Here is a 16,041-nt window from a genome sequence, read left to right as displayed (position 1 = left end):
CACCGTACTGCATTTGTGCTTTTGCAATGCAACTCATAATTTTTGATGGGGAAAATAAAATAACTATCAAAGACTAATAACAATATAACATAGTTTTAATTAGTACAATTTCCTTTTCATTTCACTTCCAATTAAATCATTTTATAATTTTATAACTATCTACGGGCATCACAGGCAGAGGGTTTTCAGACACATTCATCTCCGCTGAAAGAGGAGTTTGTGAATCTGTCTTCATTATGGCCTGTGATGGTGCAAGAGGGTGTGGACTTGCTGACATCATAGTTGCTTGAGGGGAAGCAGTGCAGGATCTTGTCCCAGGGAAGACGCTCCTTGTAGGCTTTTAGCGTCATCTTCTAATAGGCTGACTTTGGACGGGAAGGGTACATGTTGCTGGTGGCTCAGCTCTTCCAGATGAGGCGTGTCATGTAGTTACTTGTACAAAGGGAGGGAAAATTAGAAGCACTTAGTAGCCAGTTTGTGCTGAATTTGGGATTCGGCTGAATCCCATGGTTCAGCTGCCTTGGAAGCCTCCCCCACTTTGTTCAAGTATTATGAACTATGGAGGGGGGGGAACATTCTCCCTATCCACTTTCTCCACATAATCTCATACACTTCTAACACTCTCCTCCTCTTTTCACCTTTTTTTCTAAATGGAAAAATACAAAAAACATTGCAAACTTCCTTCTCACTGGGAGAACCTCCAGCCTGGGGCCAAATGCAGACCTCCAGGCCTCTCTAGCTGGCCCTTGCAACTCTTCTGAGGCAGCACCCCCTCCCGCAGTTCCTCCCCTCTCCTGCTTTGCAGTGTCCCTGGGGATTTTTCACTGGCTGGGATACAGTCACTGAACTCTGATATCACCTCTTGCTCTCCTGGAGCAACAGTTGTCCAGAAGAGAATGTGGCCCTCAGCCTGAAATTGATTGCCCACCTCTGCTCTAGCCCTTTGTTTTCTTGGGGTGGGGGGTGGTTTTCCCTTTTATGCACATTTTCCACCTCTGCTACACACCTTTTCTAAGAGTCCCTTTGGAGAATGGCTATTTTTGTCATGCTTCCCGAAAGCATCTGATCGGCTTCTGCTTTGGAATCATGCTTCTGGACCAGAAGGGCCTTTGGTCTGGTCTAGTAGGGTTCTTCTTAACCAGATGCCCACAGCTGCAGGGACTGGAAACTTATGGCCCTCCAGATGTTAAGATTCCAACCCCCACCAGCTCCTGCCAATGACCAAGGGTTATGAACAACACCTGGTTCCCCATCTCTGCCACAGAGAGTCTCCAGTTCCCCCTTACCTGGTTTCTCATTTGGCTCCTGCTGTTGCTCCTCTTTGCTTTGACAGCAGCAGCAGCAGCATTCCCTAATTTTAGCTGCCACATAGCCGCAGGCTGTAGACCATGGAAATAAAAGGAAAGTCAAATGGAAATCTCTGCATGCAGTCCACATAACTCAGCTTTCAATTTTTGAAAATGGGGGTTTGCAACAAGAGAAGAGTTGGGTGAAAAGAAGATGTAGAGAAGGGGCTGTTGTAGTGCTGGGATAACAATATATGCCCTCTAGTTTATCTTCTGCTTTGCAAAGTGCTCCTTGTGAACTATTTGTATGACATGATCGAGTGACTGTATTGATTACTGTGAATGGACCCATCCATAATGATTAAGATGTGACATAGCTTAACTCATGAGAATAAAATAAGCTTGACAACTTTTAATGGCTGGAATGTTCTATGTAGTCTTTGGAACAAATGTCACACCCATCAAAGTTTGGAGAAAGTGCTCAGCAAAATTTTTGATTTAAGCAGAGTCTGACAGCTGGAGGGTTTGTTTTGTTTAAGATAGAATTAACTAAAAGTGGGAGTGGGGCTGCTACTGTTGCTTCTTGGGAAGAAGATGCAGGATTGACAGTTGTGCTATTTGCTTTAGAACTCTGATTGCTTTCAATATCTTCAGCACGTTTATTTGTAGAGAACAAAATGTAACAACAAATCACTATAAATTTCTTGCATACCAGTTCAACTTGAGGAAACAGTCTCTGTAAACTGATGCACTCTGTATAGGACTTCCTACTGCCAAAAAAAACCTTGTATGACTCAGTCTTTCCACATCTCTTGTTTTTATTAGCAATATGTTCCTGGTCAGCCACATCTAGATAGCTTACAAAGCCAGACTTCCGGTGCTAGTCACCACGGTGAACAGCGGGTCCCAAGATAGGGACACCGGCCATGCAGCCAATTAAGGATAATGTGAGAGTAATTGTCCTTGCAAGCCTTGGGGGGGAGCTTTCACTCGCAGTTCATCTGATACCTGCTTCTCACTCCAATAGAATGTGGGGGGCAGGGACACTGAGTGTATAGCACTGCATGTATCGGAAACTCTGCAACACAGCCACCATAAGCTGAAGCCCCCTGTTTTTTAAGATGTATCAGAATTTGGACTTAAGAAACAAGCATGTTCTGAATGAAGGAGACAAGATAACCTGCTAAATGAACCAGCCACTGAGTGCAAAGGTCTCAATCTGGAGAAGATTTTCATCGTTATTGGATTGGTATGTTGGTAGAGAGGAGCCTTTGTTCTCTCTTTATATATTCAATATGCCATTTTATGTTTTGGCAACTCTTCACCAAAGAAAAATTAGCTGCTTATGGAATGTCATTAATAATGGATTTCAAATATTAATGGAATGCAAGAGGGAATTAACAAGAACTTTATAATGCTTATGGATTAATTCAAAGAACAGAACTATGTGGGAACCTTGGGATGTTTGGCGGCAATAGTCCACCAAACTCTAAGGAGGACTCTAACTTTGATTTATTATGGGGTTGGTGAGATATCAGCTTGTGATCAGGCGGGAAAGAAATCAAAGAAAATGCTGGAAGTCTGCCTGGAGTAATGGCCAGACACCAGACCTCTTTTGGTTTTGAGAAACACAAGATGGCGAGAGGCCTTTACGCAGCAAAAATCAGTCCTTGGAGTTGGGGTGTGTGTGTGCCAAAAATGATTGAGTACAGCAAGAAAGGAAGGACGAACATTAAAAAGAAAGCATTCCACACAAAAGTTACAAGACTTAAACTCCTCTTGCAAAATAAAGGCTATGGAATAAATACGAACGAAAGTCATCATATCAGTGTTTGTTAAAACAAAGGATCAACATTGGAATTGTATTGTTTGGATTAAATAAGAGGATTGGAGTAGGCACAAGGAATAACAGCATCTGCCAAAAATCAGAACATGGGAAGTCATCCAAAATGTTTAATTTGGAATCGGATAATTGGCTCTTTTAATTGTATTATGATTTAGTATTGTATTAATGTGGTTTATATTGGATTCTTATTAATGAAAAATTAATAAACATTAGATAGTTTACAAGGCCACACCTAAATAACACTTGCGGTTGTGATGATGGGATGCTCCGTCATTCCATTTCCTTAGGGTTCAGTGAGTTCACTCTGCTCAGCATTCCAGCCTTGCTGAAATCATTTTTAACAGTGGTTGGTGGGTCTGTAGAGACAAGGCAGCACTATTCACCTGGCTGTCCAACAGCAAGTGTCACTTCCAGTTACTGAGAGGTAGAGGGAGTGAGGTGCGGGGAGCTCAGCAACGCGCAAGCATGACAACACCCCCAGTTCAATGCTCTTGACTCTCATCCCACTAGGTAACCAGCAGCAACACCTGGCATTGGAAAGTCAGGCACCCTGATTGTGCCACCTGCTCCTACCTTTAAACAAATAATAATTCCAGAATTGGAGCGTGTGCATCCTGCAGCAATTTTCACTTCACACGCTCTACACATAAATGCTGCAAAGGAGCAAAGACATGGCTGCAGGTACAAAGTCCTATGAGGAATTGTTGAAAGAGTTGAGTAGGTTTATCATGGAGAAGAGACAGTTAAGAGGAAACATGGGGAGAGCTGTCTTCAAATATCTAAAGGACTGTCGGTCACACAAAAGGTGGAGCAGGTTGGGGTCACATCCGCACCATACACTTAAACTGCTCTTAGACCACTTCAGTAGGCATGGTTTTCCACAAAGAATCCTGGGAACTATAGTTTGTTAAGGGTCTCCTAACAATGCCCAGAATGTTTAACAAACTATAGTCCCCAGAATTATTTGGGTGGGGGGAGTCATGGCTATTAATGTAGTATTAGGAGTATATGAGAGGAATGTATGCATTAGGCAAAACTGCGTATAAGCATGTGTGTATTCACACCCCAAATGGTGATTTTTTTTAATGCTCAAATGGTGATGAATTTGAACGTGGATTTAAATAATGGAATCATTGAGGTGGAAGGGACCACAAGGGCCATCTAGTCTAACCCACTGCAATGCAGGAATCTTATGCCCAATATGGGGCTTGAACCCATGGCCGTGAGATTTAAGAGTGTCATGTGCTCCCAACTGAGCTACGCCAGTGGCAAACTGATGTGGAAATGTGGAGAACTCAACTTACGATTTGAAAAAATGAGGAACTGAGAGAAATGGACAATAACAGATTTCCCCATCCCTAATGACAGGACACATGCCTTGCTTACAACAGCTGCCCCCTTCTATCCCTGCCATCTCCAGCTAAAACATAGATGAGGTAGCAAATAAAAAGAAAGACCTCTCTCTGCCTGAGATCTGGGAGAACCATTGTCAGTAGGGGTAGATAATTGGCTTTCAGCTGGATTTTCAAGGTTATAGCCTGATCTAATGGTCTCTCAGCAGCACCACAACCACCATTCAAATGCATAGTGAAGAAAAAGAAAAAGGGAAAGGGAAGAGCTCTATTGATCAATATTAGATTTCAAACCATTTTGTTAATAAGTGTGGTAATGGGCCTAAGAAACGGGGGGGGGGGGGACGGGACGTCAGAGGGATCTTTGCACCATGGCCCTGGATATGCTTAAGATGGCCCTGCCTAGCAGTTGGTATTAGAGCAGAGCCTGGCATTATGCCTGTACAATTTTGTATTTTTATGGTTTTACTTATGTACCATTTTAATCTTTTTAATATTGAAAGCTTTAGAATTCCTAAAAAAAAATAATTATGCAACAGCTACAATGACATAAGGCCTGGGTAGCAAATTGTGAACAACAAATTTTAGCTTTTGATATAATTCTCCAGCTTCTTAAAAAGTGGACCCTAGATTAGACTCGAATATATGGAGAGAGAAAGTTTGAGGGGATTTCCATTCCCTACAAGCTCTACAGGCAAATCCAGAAATCATTGTTCTCTCCAGTTACATTTTCTTAAATCAACATATGTAATGGAGAATTATATAACAGTTCATTTAGAAAAGTATTTCTGGCTTTGCATTTCAAGACTGTGTCTTCACAATATTTAGAGGGACTATAGCAAAATATGTATGGAAGTGAGAGCTGGACCATAAAGAAGACTGATCACCAAAGAATTGATGCTTTTGAATTATGGTGCTGGAGGAGACTCTTGAGAGTCCCATGGACTGCAAGAAGATCACACCTCTCCATTCTTAAGGAAATCAGCCCTGAGTGCTTACGGGAAAGACTGATCCTGAAGCTGAGGCTCCAATACTTTGGCCACCTCATGAGAAGAGAAGACTCCCTGGAAAAGACCCTGATGTTGGGAAAGATGGAGGGCACAAGGAGAAGGGGACGACAGAGGACTAGGTGGTTGGACAGTGTTCTTGAAGCTATGAACAAGAGTTTGACCAAACTGCGGGAGGCAGTGGAAGACAGGAGTACCTGGTATGCTCTGGTCCATGGGGTCACGAAGAGTCGGACACGACTAAACGAGTAAACAACAACAAATAGCAAAATACTGGTAGAACAGTGTTTTACATATGTGATGCTGCAGCAGTACAATATCTTTATCATTATTTACTGTACTGCTCTTTGTATTCTGAACCAAAGGCAAAATTTATTCTGAATTTTTTATGTAAGATACCTGATGGTGACCATCAAGTGAAAATCATATATTTGCTATCTGATTCTGACAAATTTCTGAATGGGTGGTTTAATAGGTGGTCTAATGTATCAGGTTTTTAACCTTTGGTGTTTCATTTTATTTTACCTTTTTATTTTTATTTTTGTATATTTTAATGTAAATATATATTTTGGTCAATGTTGGTTTTTTAAAAAATATTGCATGAGTGTATATATTTTTTCTGTGGTTGATTTGACCATGATGTTTGAACCAACAACAATAAGCAATAAACCAGGGGGGGGGGGAAATGAAGTAGGTCCTCAGAAACATGTTTGGGTTAAAAGTAAATATCAGGTTGGAATGCGTTGAAGGCAGTAGACTACAGAACCTAAGGAAGGATATAAGTTCTTCCCAGAGTGCTCCTGAAATACTTCAGTCTGGAAGTAGTTCAAGGAACTGGCCACTGGTTTTTAGTTTGGGTTAAAACTCTTCACTCTGATAGAGAACTGGTGCCTTGAAGCAGCTGTGTGACCCAGCAAACACACATCCCACCCTTCTCCCTTTGCCACGGGAAAGATTAAAAATATATCTACGGGGACAAAAACTGCAGCTGAAACACCAGCTCCTCTTTCCCTTTGATCATGTACTGAAAAAGCTCTTTTGTAACCAAAAGTCATCTGGGCTTTAGATAAAGCTGTTCTTCACTTACCGTGAGCAATAACTCAGGCCATGTTTCCTGTGGGTGCAGATGGGTGCTCTCTCTCTCTCTCTCTCTCTCTCTCTCTCTCTCTCTCTCTCTCTCTCTCTCTCTCTCTCTCTCTCTGCAGTCAACAGGTTTACAGCAAGAAAGCTGTTGCCACTTATTTCCTCCTTCTGGTAACACATTACATCGGTTCCTCACCAGAGGGTGTTGCCCCAGTAACCTAGTCACATGTGGGTGACAGTTAGCAGGGTAGGTGTTTTGTGACTCATACAGTTGCTCTGTTTGCTTCACTTTAGGGTAAGGAGGAGAGGGGATCTGGTTTTTTCTGTGGAGCTTTCCTGTGTGAGGGCTGAAGGAGTCAGCTGGTGGGGGACTTACCCAAAGAACCAGCATCTGTCATAACACAATTGGTGGAAACACTTTAAAAATCCAATCTTACATGTGCAACCTGTTTATTCAGTGCTAAGTCCTATTCCCCCCCAGTGCAGAAATGTGTTAGGCAGCTGCAGCCTTTGACAGATTTCACACATGGTTTAAAGCTAGTTTGAGCTTCTCTCTCCTTTTGGGGACTTTATTTTATTATAATTTTTTATTAAGAAATTTTATTAAGAAATATATATATACATACACACACACAGTGGTACCTCGGGTTACATACGCTTCAGGTTACTTATGCTTCAGGTTACACACTCCGCTAACCAAGAAATAGTGCTTCAGGTTAAGAACTTTGCTTCAGGATAAGAACAGAAATCGGGTTCCAGCGGCGCGGCGGCAGCAGGAGGCCCCATTAGCTAAAGTGGTGCTTCAGGTTAAGCACAGTTTCAGGTTGAGAACGGACCTCCGGAACGAATTAAGTACTTAACCCGAGGTACCACTGTATATAGAAACAAACAGGAAGCAATAGTACAAGGCTGAGTAAATCAAGAGAGGTAAGCACAGAAACCTGTCAAAATAAATGGTGCACAATCAGTGCTAGCTAGTACTTGAGCTGTAGAAACAGCATCAAACTAAGGTCACCTGCAGCTTCATGTTCTTGGTGTTTTAAATGCACCTGTATCTATTTACAAAATCCACTGAGGGCCATTAAAGAAGGTGGCTGCACAATGAAAGAAGGTGGATATACCTTCCCACATAGTATGTGTTTTACCAGTGATTTGAACTGAAGGCTTTGATTACTATTTCATTGCCGGTCTTCTATCCATTATCCTTTCTTCACCTAAAGTTGTATACAGCTGTGAACAACTTGTTAACATTTTCAACACCTCCTTCCTGTAGGTGACGAAATCTGTTCATTTAGAAACACACACCCTGCCACTACCTGTATAGTCAATTCTCTGCTTGTGGTGAAACAGTAAATTAAAGGACCACTGGACGTTAAGTCCAGTCAAAGGGGACTATGGGGTTGTGGTGCTCATCTTCATCTTCAGGCCAAGGGAGCCAGCATCTGTCCAAAGACAGCTTTCCAGGTCATGTGGCCAGCATGACTAAACCAATTCTGTTGCAACGGGACACTGTGACGGATGCCAGAGCGCACAGAAACGCTGTTTACTTCCCACCGCAGCGATACCTATTTACTCACACTGGCATGTTTTCAAATTGCTAGGTTGGCAGAAGCTGGGACAGAGCAATAGGAGCTCACCCCATCGCATGGATTCGAACTGCCAACCTTCCAATCGGCAAGCCCAAGAGGCTCAGTAGTATAGACCACAGTGCCACCCACGTCCCAGTGAAACAGATAAGATTAGTGGAAAACCGCTTCATTTTCATCCTTTTCCTTCACTACAGCTGCCCTTAAACATTCTTTGCTGGAAACTTCTATCAGATTCATTCAAGCCAATACTGCATTCTTATTCATTCTCTCTCTCTCTCTCTCTCTCTCTCTCTCTCTCTCTCTCTCTCTCACACACACACACACACACACACACACACACACCCCTTGAACTAACAAGGCTTTCCATCAATCTTGTTGGTTTCACTGGACAGCTGGTGAAGGTTGGTAGGGCAGGGTAGAAGCAGGACTGTGCACAGGCTCAGCCCGAATCCTGGACTGAATATGGCCAATAGGAGTCAACCTGAGATTCAGCCAGAGTGGGTTGAGGGAACCCAAGATCTTGCAAGGTCAGATCAGGTCTACCTGGAACCATAGGAGCCAACACTTAGGGGCTGAGGTCCCTTTGTCCCTCCCCAAAAGGTGATGGGCATTCCCATTCAAATGGTGTGTGTATGCTGCGTTTTGTGATCAATTATGTGGGGTGGGGCTTACCTGCCTCCCAATATTTTATTCAAGTTGGCACCCCTGCCTGGAACAATCCTGGAACCAAGAGATGTGGGTCAACCCAGTAGCAAGGAGAGGGTGTGGTGGAAGGAGACACACAGGCAGCCTGCAGGTGCCTCGTTCTTCCTCCTCCCAACTACATGATTAGTTTTAGGCATTAAAATGGAGAGTCTTCAAACTGGTTTGGGGCCAGATGTGGATTTGCAGAACCCTAGGTAGAAAGATACTTTGTGGGGTTACATCTGTGTCAAATGTGGGGCAATCTGGACAGAAATATCGGGAAAGGCCTTCTGTAGCTGAAGAAGGGCATATACCGTGGGAACAGGATAACTGGTAAATTGTGTTGATGCTCATTGACTGAAGTGAGGGGATGATTACTGAGTAATGCTTTAAATGTGCATTTGATGTTTGTTCAGGATTTCATCAGGAAGCATTGCTTAACCATCTCCCTAGAGACTGTGTTGCAAGAGCTCACAGAGCAATTTCTTAACAGCTTCTTTATTTTTACATGCCTGCTGCTTGCTTAGACTTGTTACTCACAGCAGTTTTTGTTCAGTTGTTCTCATTTGTCAAAACTGAGTGCTACAGAGATCATCACATGCCAGTTCTCCAGAATTCCATGTGCTCTCCGGGAAAGCCCTGTAAGAATCTTCATTCTCCATCCACTAAAAACAAAGCAACACTTGATTATAGCAGGCTGCACCACATTGCAGATATTAATATTGTGCAGTTTGAAACGACGGGCAAAATGACATCATGCACATGCGCAGAAGTGGCGAGTTGCAACCCGTGCATGCGCAGACGCTCTGCTGCAGGTTGCACTCTTTTCATGTTGTGAACGGGCCTCCGGAACTGATCCTGGTCACAACCAGAGGTACCACTGTATTCCAGTGGAATCGCCCCACATTAAACTTTTTCAGTAATTCACATTTAGACATTCCACATTCCAGTGTCAATTAAACGATTATACATAACACACCACACTTGCACACAGGGGCTGCTTGTGTGAGGTCTGTGTAACAGAGGGCTGATTGGGACACAAGAAAAGTTCTCAGTGGTATCTCGTATCCTTTGGCACGGGGGCGGGGGGGGGGGGCGGAAGGGAGGCCAATAGTAGGTGGAGTCACAGCCAATAGCTGGCAAAGGAAACATGACTGGTTGCAAGTAAGAAGCTGCGGAAGGTAGGCTGGGGTTGGTGGGCCAGTGCCCTTATGAACTCGCCTCCACTGAGAATGCTGCTGAATTAGACCAAAGGCCTACGTGTGTTGTGTTGCTATTTAACTACCGTATTTTTCACTCCATAAGACACACTTTTTCCCTCTTAAAATCTAAGGGGAAATGTCTGTGCGTCTTATGTGTGGTCCCTGGGGCTGGGGGGGGGGACCTGGGCTTCCCCCGCCAGTCCCGACAAGCTCTTTGGGGTTGGCGATGGCTTTCCCCAAAGAGCAGGTTGAAAGGAACCTGAAGCAGTCCGGACCGCAGCAGTAACTCCTGCAGCACTCCGGAGGCTTTGGGTTGCCTTCACTGAAGGCGACTGAACGCACCTTGAATGCACTGAATGCACCTTGTTTTAGAGGGGGAGAACATGAAAAAAAAATCTCCCCCTCTCTGTGCAGCGCCCCTTCAGCGAAGCGGCAGGAGAAATGGAAGGGGCATTTTGAACATTTCAGGTTCAAAATGCAGCGTCTCCCGGCCCGCACAGATTGACCTAACCTCAGTAAAGTGCCCTGCCTTACCGATTTTCGTTTCCACTGTACCATCTTAGTGGAGCAGTTCAGTTGTTCCAAACACATTCTCTCCATGATGCTCATTGCATCAGGGTTGTCAAGAGGCCTTGAAGTGAGTATGTGAGAAAGTGCGGAGGATTAGACAGGAAGGTGACAAGTGTCCTGACTTATGAAAGTGATGAATTATTCATAATCGCTCTTACAATTAATTCAGGAACTTCAAAGAAGGATTGTTGGTGATGCTGAAACAGCAAACACTTATTTTCTTTTCTGCTAAAAGTCATGACGAGGTATTATGATACGGCTTTCATTATTATTTTTTAATCACACATCTGGGGAATTTCCTAGAATATCCTGTTGTACTACTGAATTTGAATGTCCTGCTCCTGTTTCCAGAAGGGTAGCCATGTTTAGCAAATGGCCTCGCAGCACCTTAAAGTAAAATAAGAACAGATACAATGTGAAATGCTACCAAACAAATAATTAAACTTTAAATATCTAGATCTATATTTTGACATGTTTTGTTTCTTGTCTGTTCTCTGTGGGTTTGGACACCTCTTAAGATAGCATAGTGAGATTTGTCATGATGGTTCCTGTTGTGGAGCAGATTTCAGGGTAATGTTTGCAGGTGCAGTCAGCTTCCAGATGCTGGAATTCCTGCCCAAAGAAACCAAAACTCCTTGGGAATAAGGGGCTATTCATGAAGAAGCTGCTTCTCTTGAGTAGACAACAGTCCTCAGGCAATCCAGATGGCCTGCACAGCTGTACTCTGGGTGGGGCTCCAAAGTCTCATGATAAAAAGCCTCCAGTTCCTAGCAGAGAATGCTGGAACAACCTTGTATAAGCTCCTTGACAGGGACGTCTTTACCATTGGGAGTAGTAGTGCGGTGAGCCAGGGTGCCAAGCAGTGAAGGGCGCCAGGTGGAGAGTCCAGGGAGGGGAGAACAGGGAGGTAAGCGAGGCGGAGTAGGGGCTTGGTGCCTGCGCGCCTCCAGCGCCCGTCGGAGGCACTAGGACCCTGTTCCGTTCTGCAGCGCCAGGGTCATCCCTCATCCCAGCGCTGTTTCCTCATTTAGCACCTCATCGATCTCCCAGCTGACTGAGTCTACCGAAACCTCGTTATCTTGTTAACTCTTTCATAAACTGAATGAAATGTAACAATGTCAGAGTGTTTCCGAAACCTGCCGACTTTAGGAAAAAGCCTCAAAACTTTGGAAATTCATATAAAATCACTAGTTCCACCGATTTGCTTCATTCTAACGCCATTTAATACCTTTGGCCAAGGACTTCAAACCCCATCAGTTCCCGCCATGATCCCTCAGGTGTACTGTCACGTACGCAAGCTCTCCTGGGCAGCCCCGTTGCCACTGCAGAGCGCTCCTTCGGCTCACCGGGTCTCGCCTGGTGAATGGGGCTTGGGCTACAGGGCACATACCAAACGTTCTGTGGGATGGCCGCCCCTGGAGCCTTTCCAGTGATTGCCACAGAGAAGCCCGTTTATTTCTTGGAGTATTTTAATCATAGTATCACAGAATTGGACGGTTGGAAGGGACCCCAGAGGGTCCTCTAGACCAACCCCCTCCAGTGCAGGAATCACAGCACAAGCATCTCTCACAAAACACATTTGCTCCATCTTCCCTGTGAACAGCCCTTCAGATACAACAGAATAACAGAACCATTCACACAGTTGGAAGGGAACCACCAGGGTCATCTAGTCCAACCCCCTGCAATGCAGGAATCTTTTGCCCAACATGGGGCTTGAAACCACAACCCTGAGATTAAGAGTCTCCTGCTTTACTGACTGAGGTATATCTAAGTTCAGCATTTTTTCTCTCATTTTGGTGCCAGGTGGAGCTATGCCATTTTGCTTGGACAGTTTAAGACCAGGAGTGACTTGTCATATTTTGGCTGGCCCACATGAACCCGAGACTATATAAGTGTGTATCTAGGTGCATTGTTAATAAATGAGCAACTAAAAAAAGTTTGTTTATGCTTCCTGTTTTCTTTTCCCAAGGAGAGATAATGTGTAAGCGTGGTGTCAGCTCCCTAGAAAAAGGTCAACAACCCTGGGGAACCTTTCCAAAAAGGTTTTAGGAAGTGGGGGTGGGTGGGCGCCAGAGGGATCTTTGCACCACGGCACCGGATATGCTTAAGACAGCCCTGTTCCTTGATGTACCATGCAACCTAATTGGTCACATTAGTTCCATGCGTTTAGACCTTGGACTGCTTCTGGACCTTGTATCTCATGGTACCCTTATGCTTTGACTTTGGACCATGATGAGATCTTGCTTTTTCGATTGCTCTTGCGAGTCGACTTGGGACTGCTGGATTTGGCATCATCTGAAGCAGGACAGTAACTGACTTTTGCATGACCTTTCCTGAGATCAAAGATAAATATTTTGTCTATATTTGGATACATTTAGGTTCCACTTTGAATCAAGACAGTAGATGGACCCTTTGCAATGAATTTAACCAAATTTTGCAAGATTGTATATTATAGGTTACCCAGCAGCATGGGAATGAAAATGTGTTTTTTCCATAAAGAAACTAAGAAAAGAAGAAATCCATTTTAAAGTTGCAGTATTGTTTGGTTTCTTATAATTCCTGAACAATGGTACATCTTTAAACAAATACTTTCCCTAAAAATAGCACAGGGTTCTTACTTAACTCCATTATCTGTCAAAATAAAAAAATTCCTTCCAGTAGCACCTTAAAGACCAACTAAGTTAGTTCTTGGTATGAGCTTTCGTGTGCATGCACACTTCTTCAGATACACTGAAACAGAAGTTGCCAGATCCTTCTATATAGTGAGAAGGTGGGGAGGGGTATTACTCAGAAGGGTGGTGGGAATGGGAGATTGGCAGATAGCTGAGATGAGCCTGTTGACGACTCTTAACGACTGTAATAGGTCTTACAGGAAAAGGCAAGGGGTGAGAAGGTGAGAAATGGCTTAGTCATGTATAATGAGATAAGAATCCAATGTCTTTGTTCAGACCAGGTCTCTCCATGGTTTTAAGTTTGGTAATGAGTTGCAATTCAGCAGCTTCTCTTTCCAGTCTATTATCTGTTTCATTTATACACCAAGGTGCCTCTCGCCTATGTTGAAAGGGGTGCCAGGACATTGGGACCTACTGACATATGGATGGGACTACACCAAGGTTAACAGGTTTTGGACAAGGAGGTTCTCAGGAATCTCTTTGAAAATTGGGCAAGTGCTTCACCTTGTTTGGCACTCTTCCCTTGTTTGGCACTCTTGAATTTATTTGTGGATCCAGATCCAGACTTGAAGAACAATGAATTAGTTTTGTATCTCTTGATAGCTGCCTAGGCCACAGTGGCCAAATTCTGGAACAGTTTTGATCTTGCTCATTTGAAGTACTGGTATTCCAAGACTTGGCAAATTGCCCTCCTTGAAATAAAAAGTTTGCATAAATTAAAAGTGCTTCAAAGTGCTCAAGACCATTTAATTGCTTAAGTATTATTTCATAGACAAAAGTAGCAACTCCTGAACACCAGGTCCCACAGATTTGTGCCACTCTCTGGATTTTGTGTTCTTCAAGGTTCTTTTTTCTTTCTTCCTTCTATACTGGACCACCAAGCCTTTTGTGTATTCTTTTTCTGGTTGTACTTTTTGTTACTGATGTAGTAAGCCTCATGTCTGGGCTATATATCTTTTTCTTTGCAATTGCAGTTTTTATTTAGTATATGAACTATTTTCTTTCACTTGTTTTTATTGCAATCTGTTAGGTTTATGAAATTCAATAAAATACACTCAGGACCAAACAAAGCAAATACCATACATAAATCATGGTGACTGTCACTAGACGGTGCTATTACACAAACTCTCTTTTACTAAGCGTATCCATTGTTTTGATAAAATGCTTGCAGTTCAAGAGTCAACAATGATGGGGACAGCTCTGAATAGATTGGGACCAGGTTGCCTAAGAGCCCACCTCAGCCCATATGGGAGGGTGCCAAGATGTTAAAGGATCTGCATCCCAAGCCTTATGAAGAATCAGAATCAGAATCAGAGTTGGAAGGGACCCTGAGGATCATCTAGCCCAACCCCCTGCAAAGCAGGAATACACAGCTGTCCCATACAGGGATCAAGGTTGTAATAACCTCTTTCATGTGGTAGCTCCACAGACTGTGGTACCTCAATGTCCAGTGCTTCCAGTATCCTTGCAGTTTGTGCCACTTCATTTGTTGAGAAACAGCAGCTTAAATGCAAAGCCCCAGTGAGAAGCAGGTCTTGCTTTACAAAGGCATTCTGTGAAATGGCAGTGAGATTTGTGCTTCCGGAGTTTCAGGGCAAGGATCCTGATACATTTGAAATTGGGACCCAATCCAAGTTGCACAAGCTGTTCTGACTCTCATCTCCTCTAGCCTGAAAGGGTACCTAGTGAAATGTATCAAGACTGCCTGTTGGTCTGCCTGTTGAGATCTTGGTCCTAGAGTTTAATTAGTTATTTTATGTCTTCCTCTACCACTGCATGTCCAGGCATACTTCACTGATCCATTTAATTAAAAAAACTTTCAGGTTGACTTCAAGAACGTTGAGGAAATTGGGTAAGTTTATCTGAGAGAAGATTGAGAGGCAATAGGACAGGCATCTACAAATATCTGAAGGGCTGTCGCATGGAAGATGGAACAAGTTCGTTTTCTTCTACTCCAGAGGGTAGGTCCCAACCCTGTGCTTTAGAACACCAAACTGATGAAAACCTTAAGAGAGGAGATTCTGACAAACCCTTAGGAGGAATTTTCTAGTGGTAGGAGCTGTTGCACAGGAACAGACTCCCTTGGAGGTGGTGGACTCCCCTTCATTGAAGGTTTTTAAACAGACGTTGGAGGCCATCTGTCAGGGCTTCCTTAGCTGCGATTCCTGTATTGAAAAGGGATGGGACCAGATGACCCTTAGAAGCACTTCCAAATCTACAATTCCATTATTCAACAAACTGTGCCTGGCAACTGTGCTTCTCAGATTCAATACTGCTGAGAGTACCTTGTGCCCCAGAGGTGTGGCTAATATGTAGTAGAAACTGGACTTTTTAAGTTGCAGCTCCAGCCCCCTGGAACCCATTACTACCTGAAATTAGACACCTAGCATCTTAATGCTTAGGTGGCATTTGAGGGAGTCCAGATCTTACAGCATGGTCATCTGAAGAGGGGCTTGTTCCCCAAAGCAGTGCAGTACTGGAGCGCAAGGCATTTCTCCCAGCCTGCCTTCAGCCAGCCTGGCCAAGATGGAACTTTGTCTCCCCCCCCTTCTTCTTCCCAGCATGCCTTGCTCAAGAAACTCTTTTCCTGTCACCTTACACCCATTTACCCTGGCAACCTTCCAAATCCCCAGTCTCTGTTCACACCTCAGGGCGGGTGTGGGTGGGTGTGGGTGAGGCAGTTCTCAAGCATTGCCAATGGCCCTCAATAGCCCTGTATTTTCCTAATGGACCTAGCTTGGTCAGGTTGC

At 43.8% G+C, this 16,041-nt stretch overlaps 1 long non-coding RNA gene across 1 annotated transcript; it reads right to left on the bottom strand.

Annotated features, from left to right (window-relative positions):
* Nucleotides 1-77: 77 nt before the first annotated feature.
* On the bottom strand, nucleotides 78-6,741 carry LOC308579078. The gene is made up of 3 exons (XR_014004251.1): nucleotides 6,579-6,741; nucleotides 1,287-1,379; nucleotides 78-432 (listed from the first exon to the last, which is right to left on the bottom strand). It is a non-coding gene; the product is annotated as an uncharacterized lncRNA (long non-coding RNA).
* Between the last annotated feature and the right edge of the window lie 9,300 nt (nucleotides 6,742-16,041).

This window comes from Podarcis bocagei, assembly GCF_964188305.1.
Source record: "Podarcis bocagei genome assembly, chromosome: Z".
NCBI classification, from domain to species: domain Eukaryota; kingdom Metazoa; phylum Chordata; class Lepidosauria; order Squamata; family Lacertidae; genus Podarcis; species Podarcis bocagei.
The sequence above is the reverse complement of the archived record's forward strand: the minus strand, read 5'-3'. Positions and strand labels throughout refer to the sequence as shown.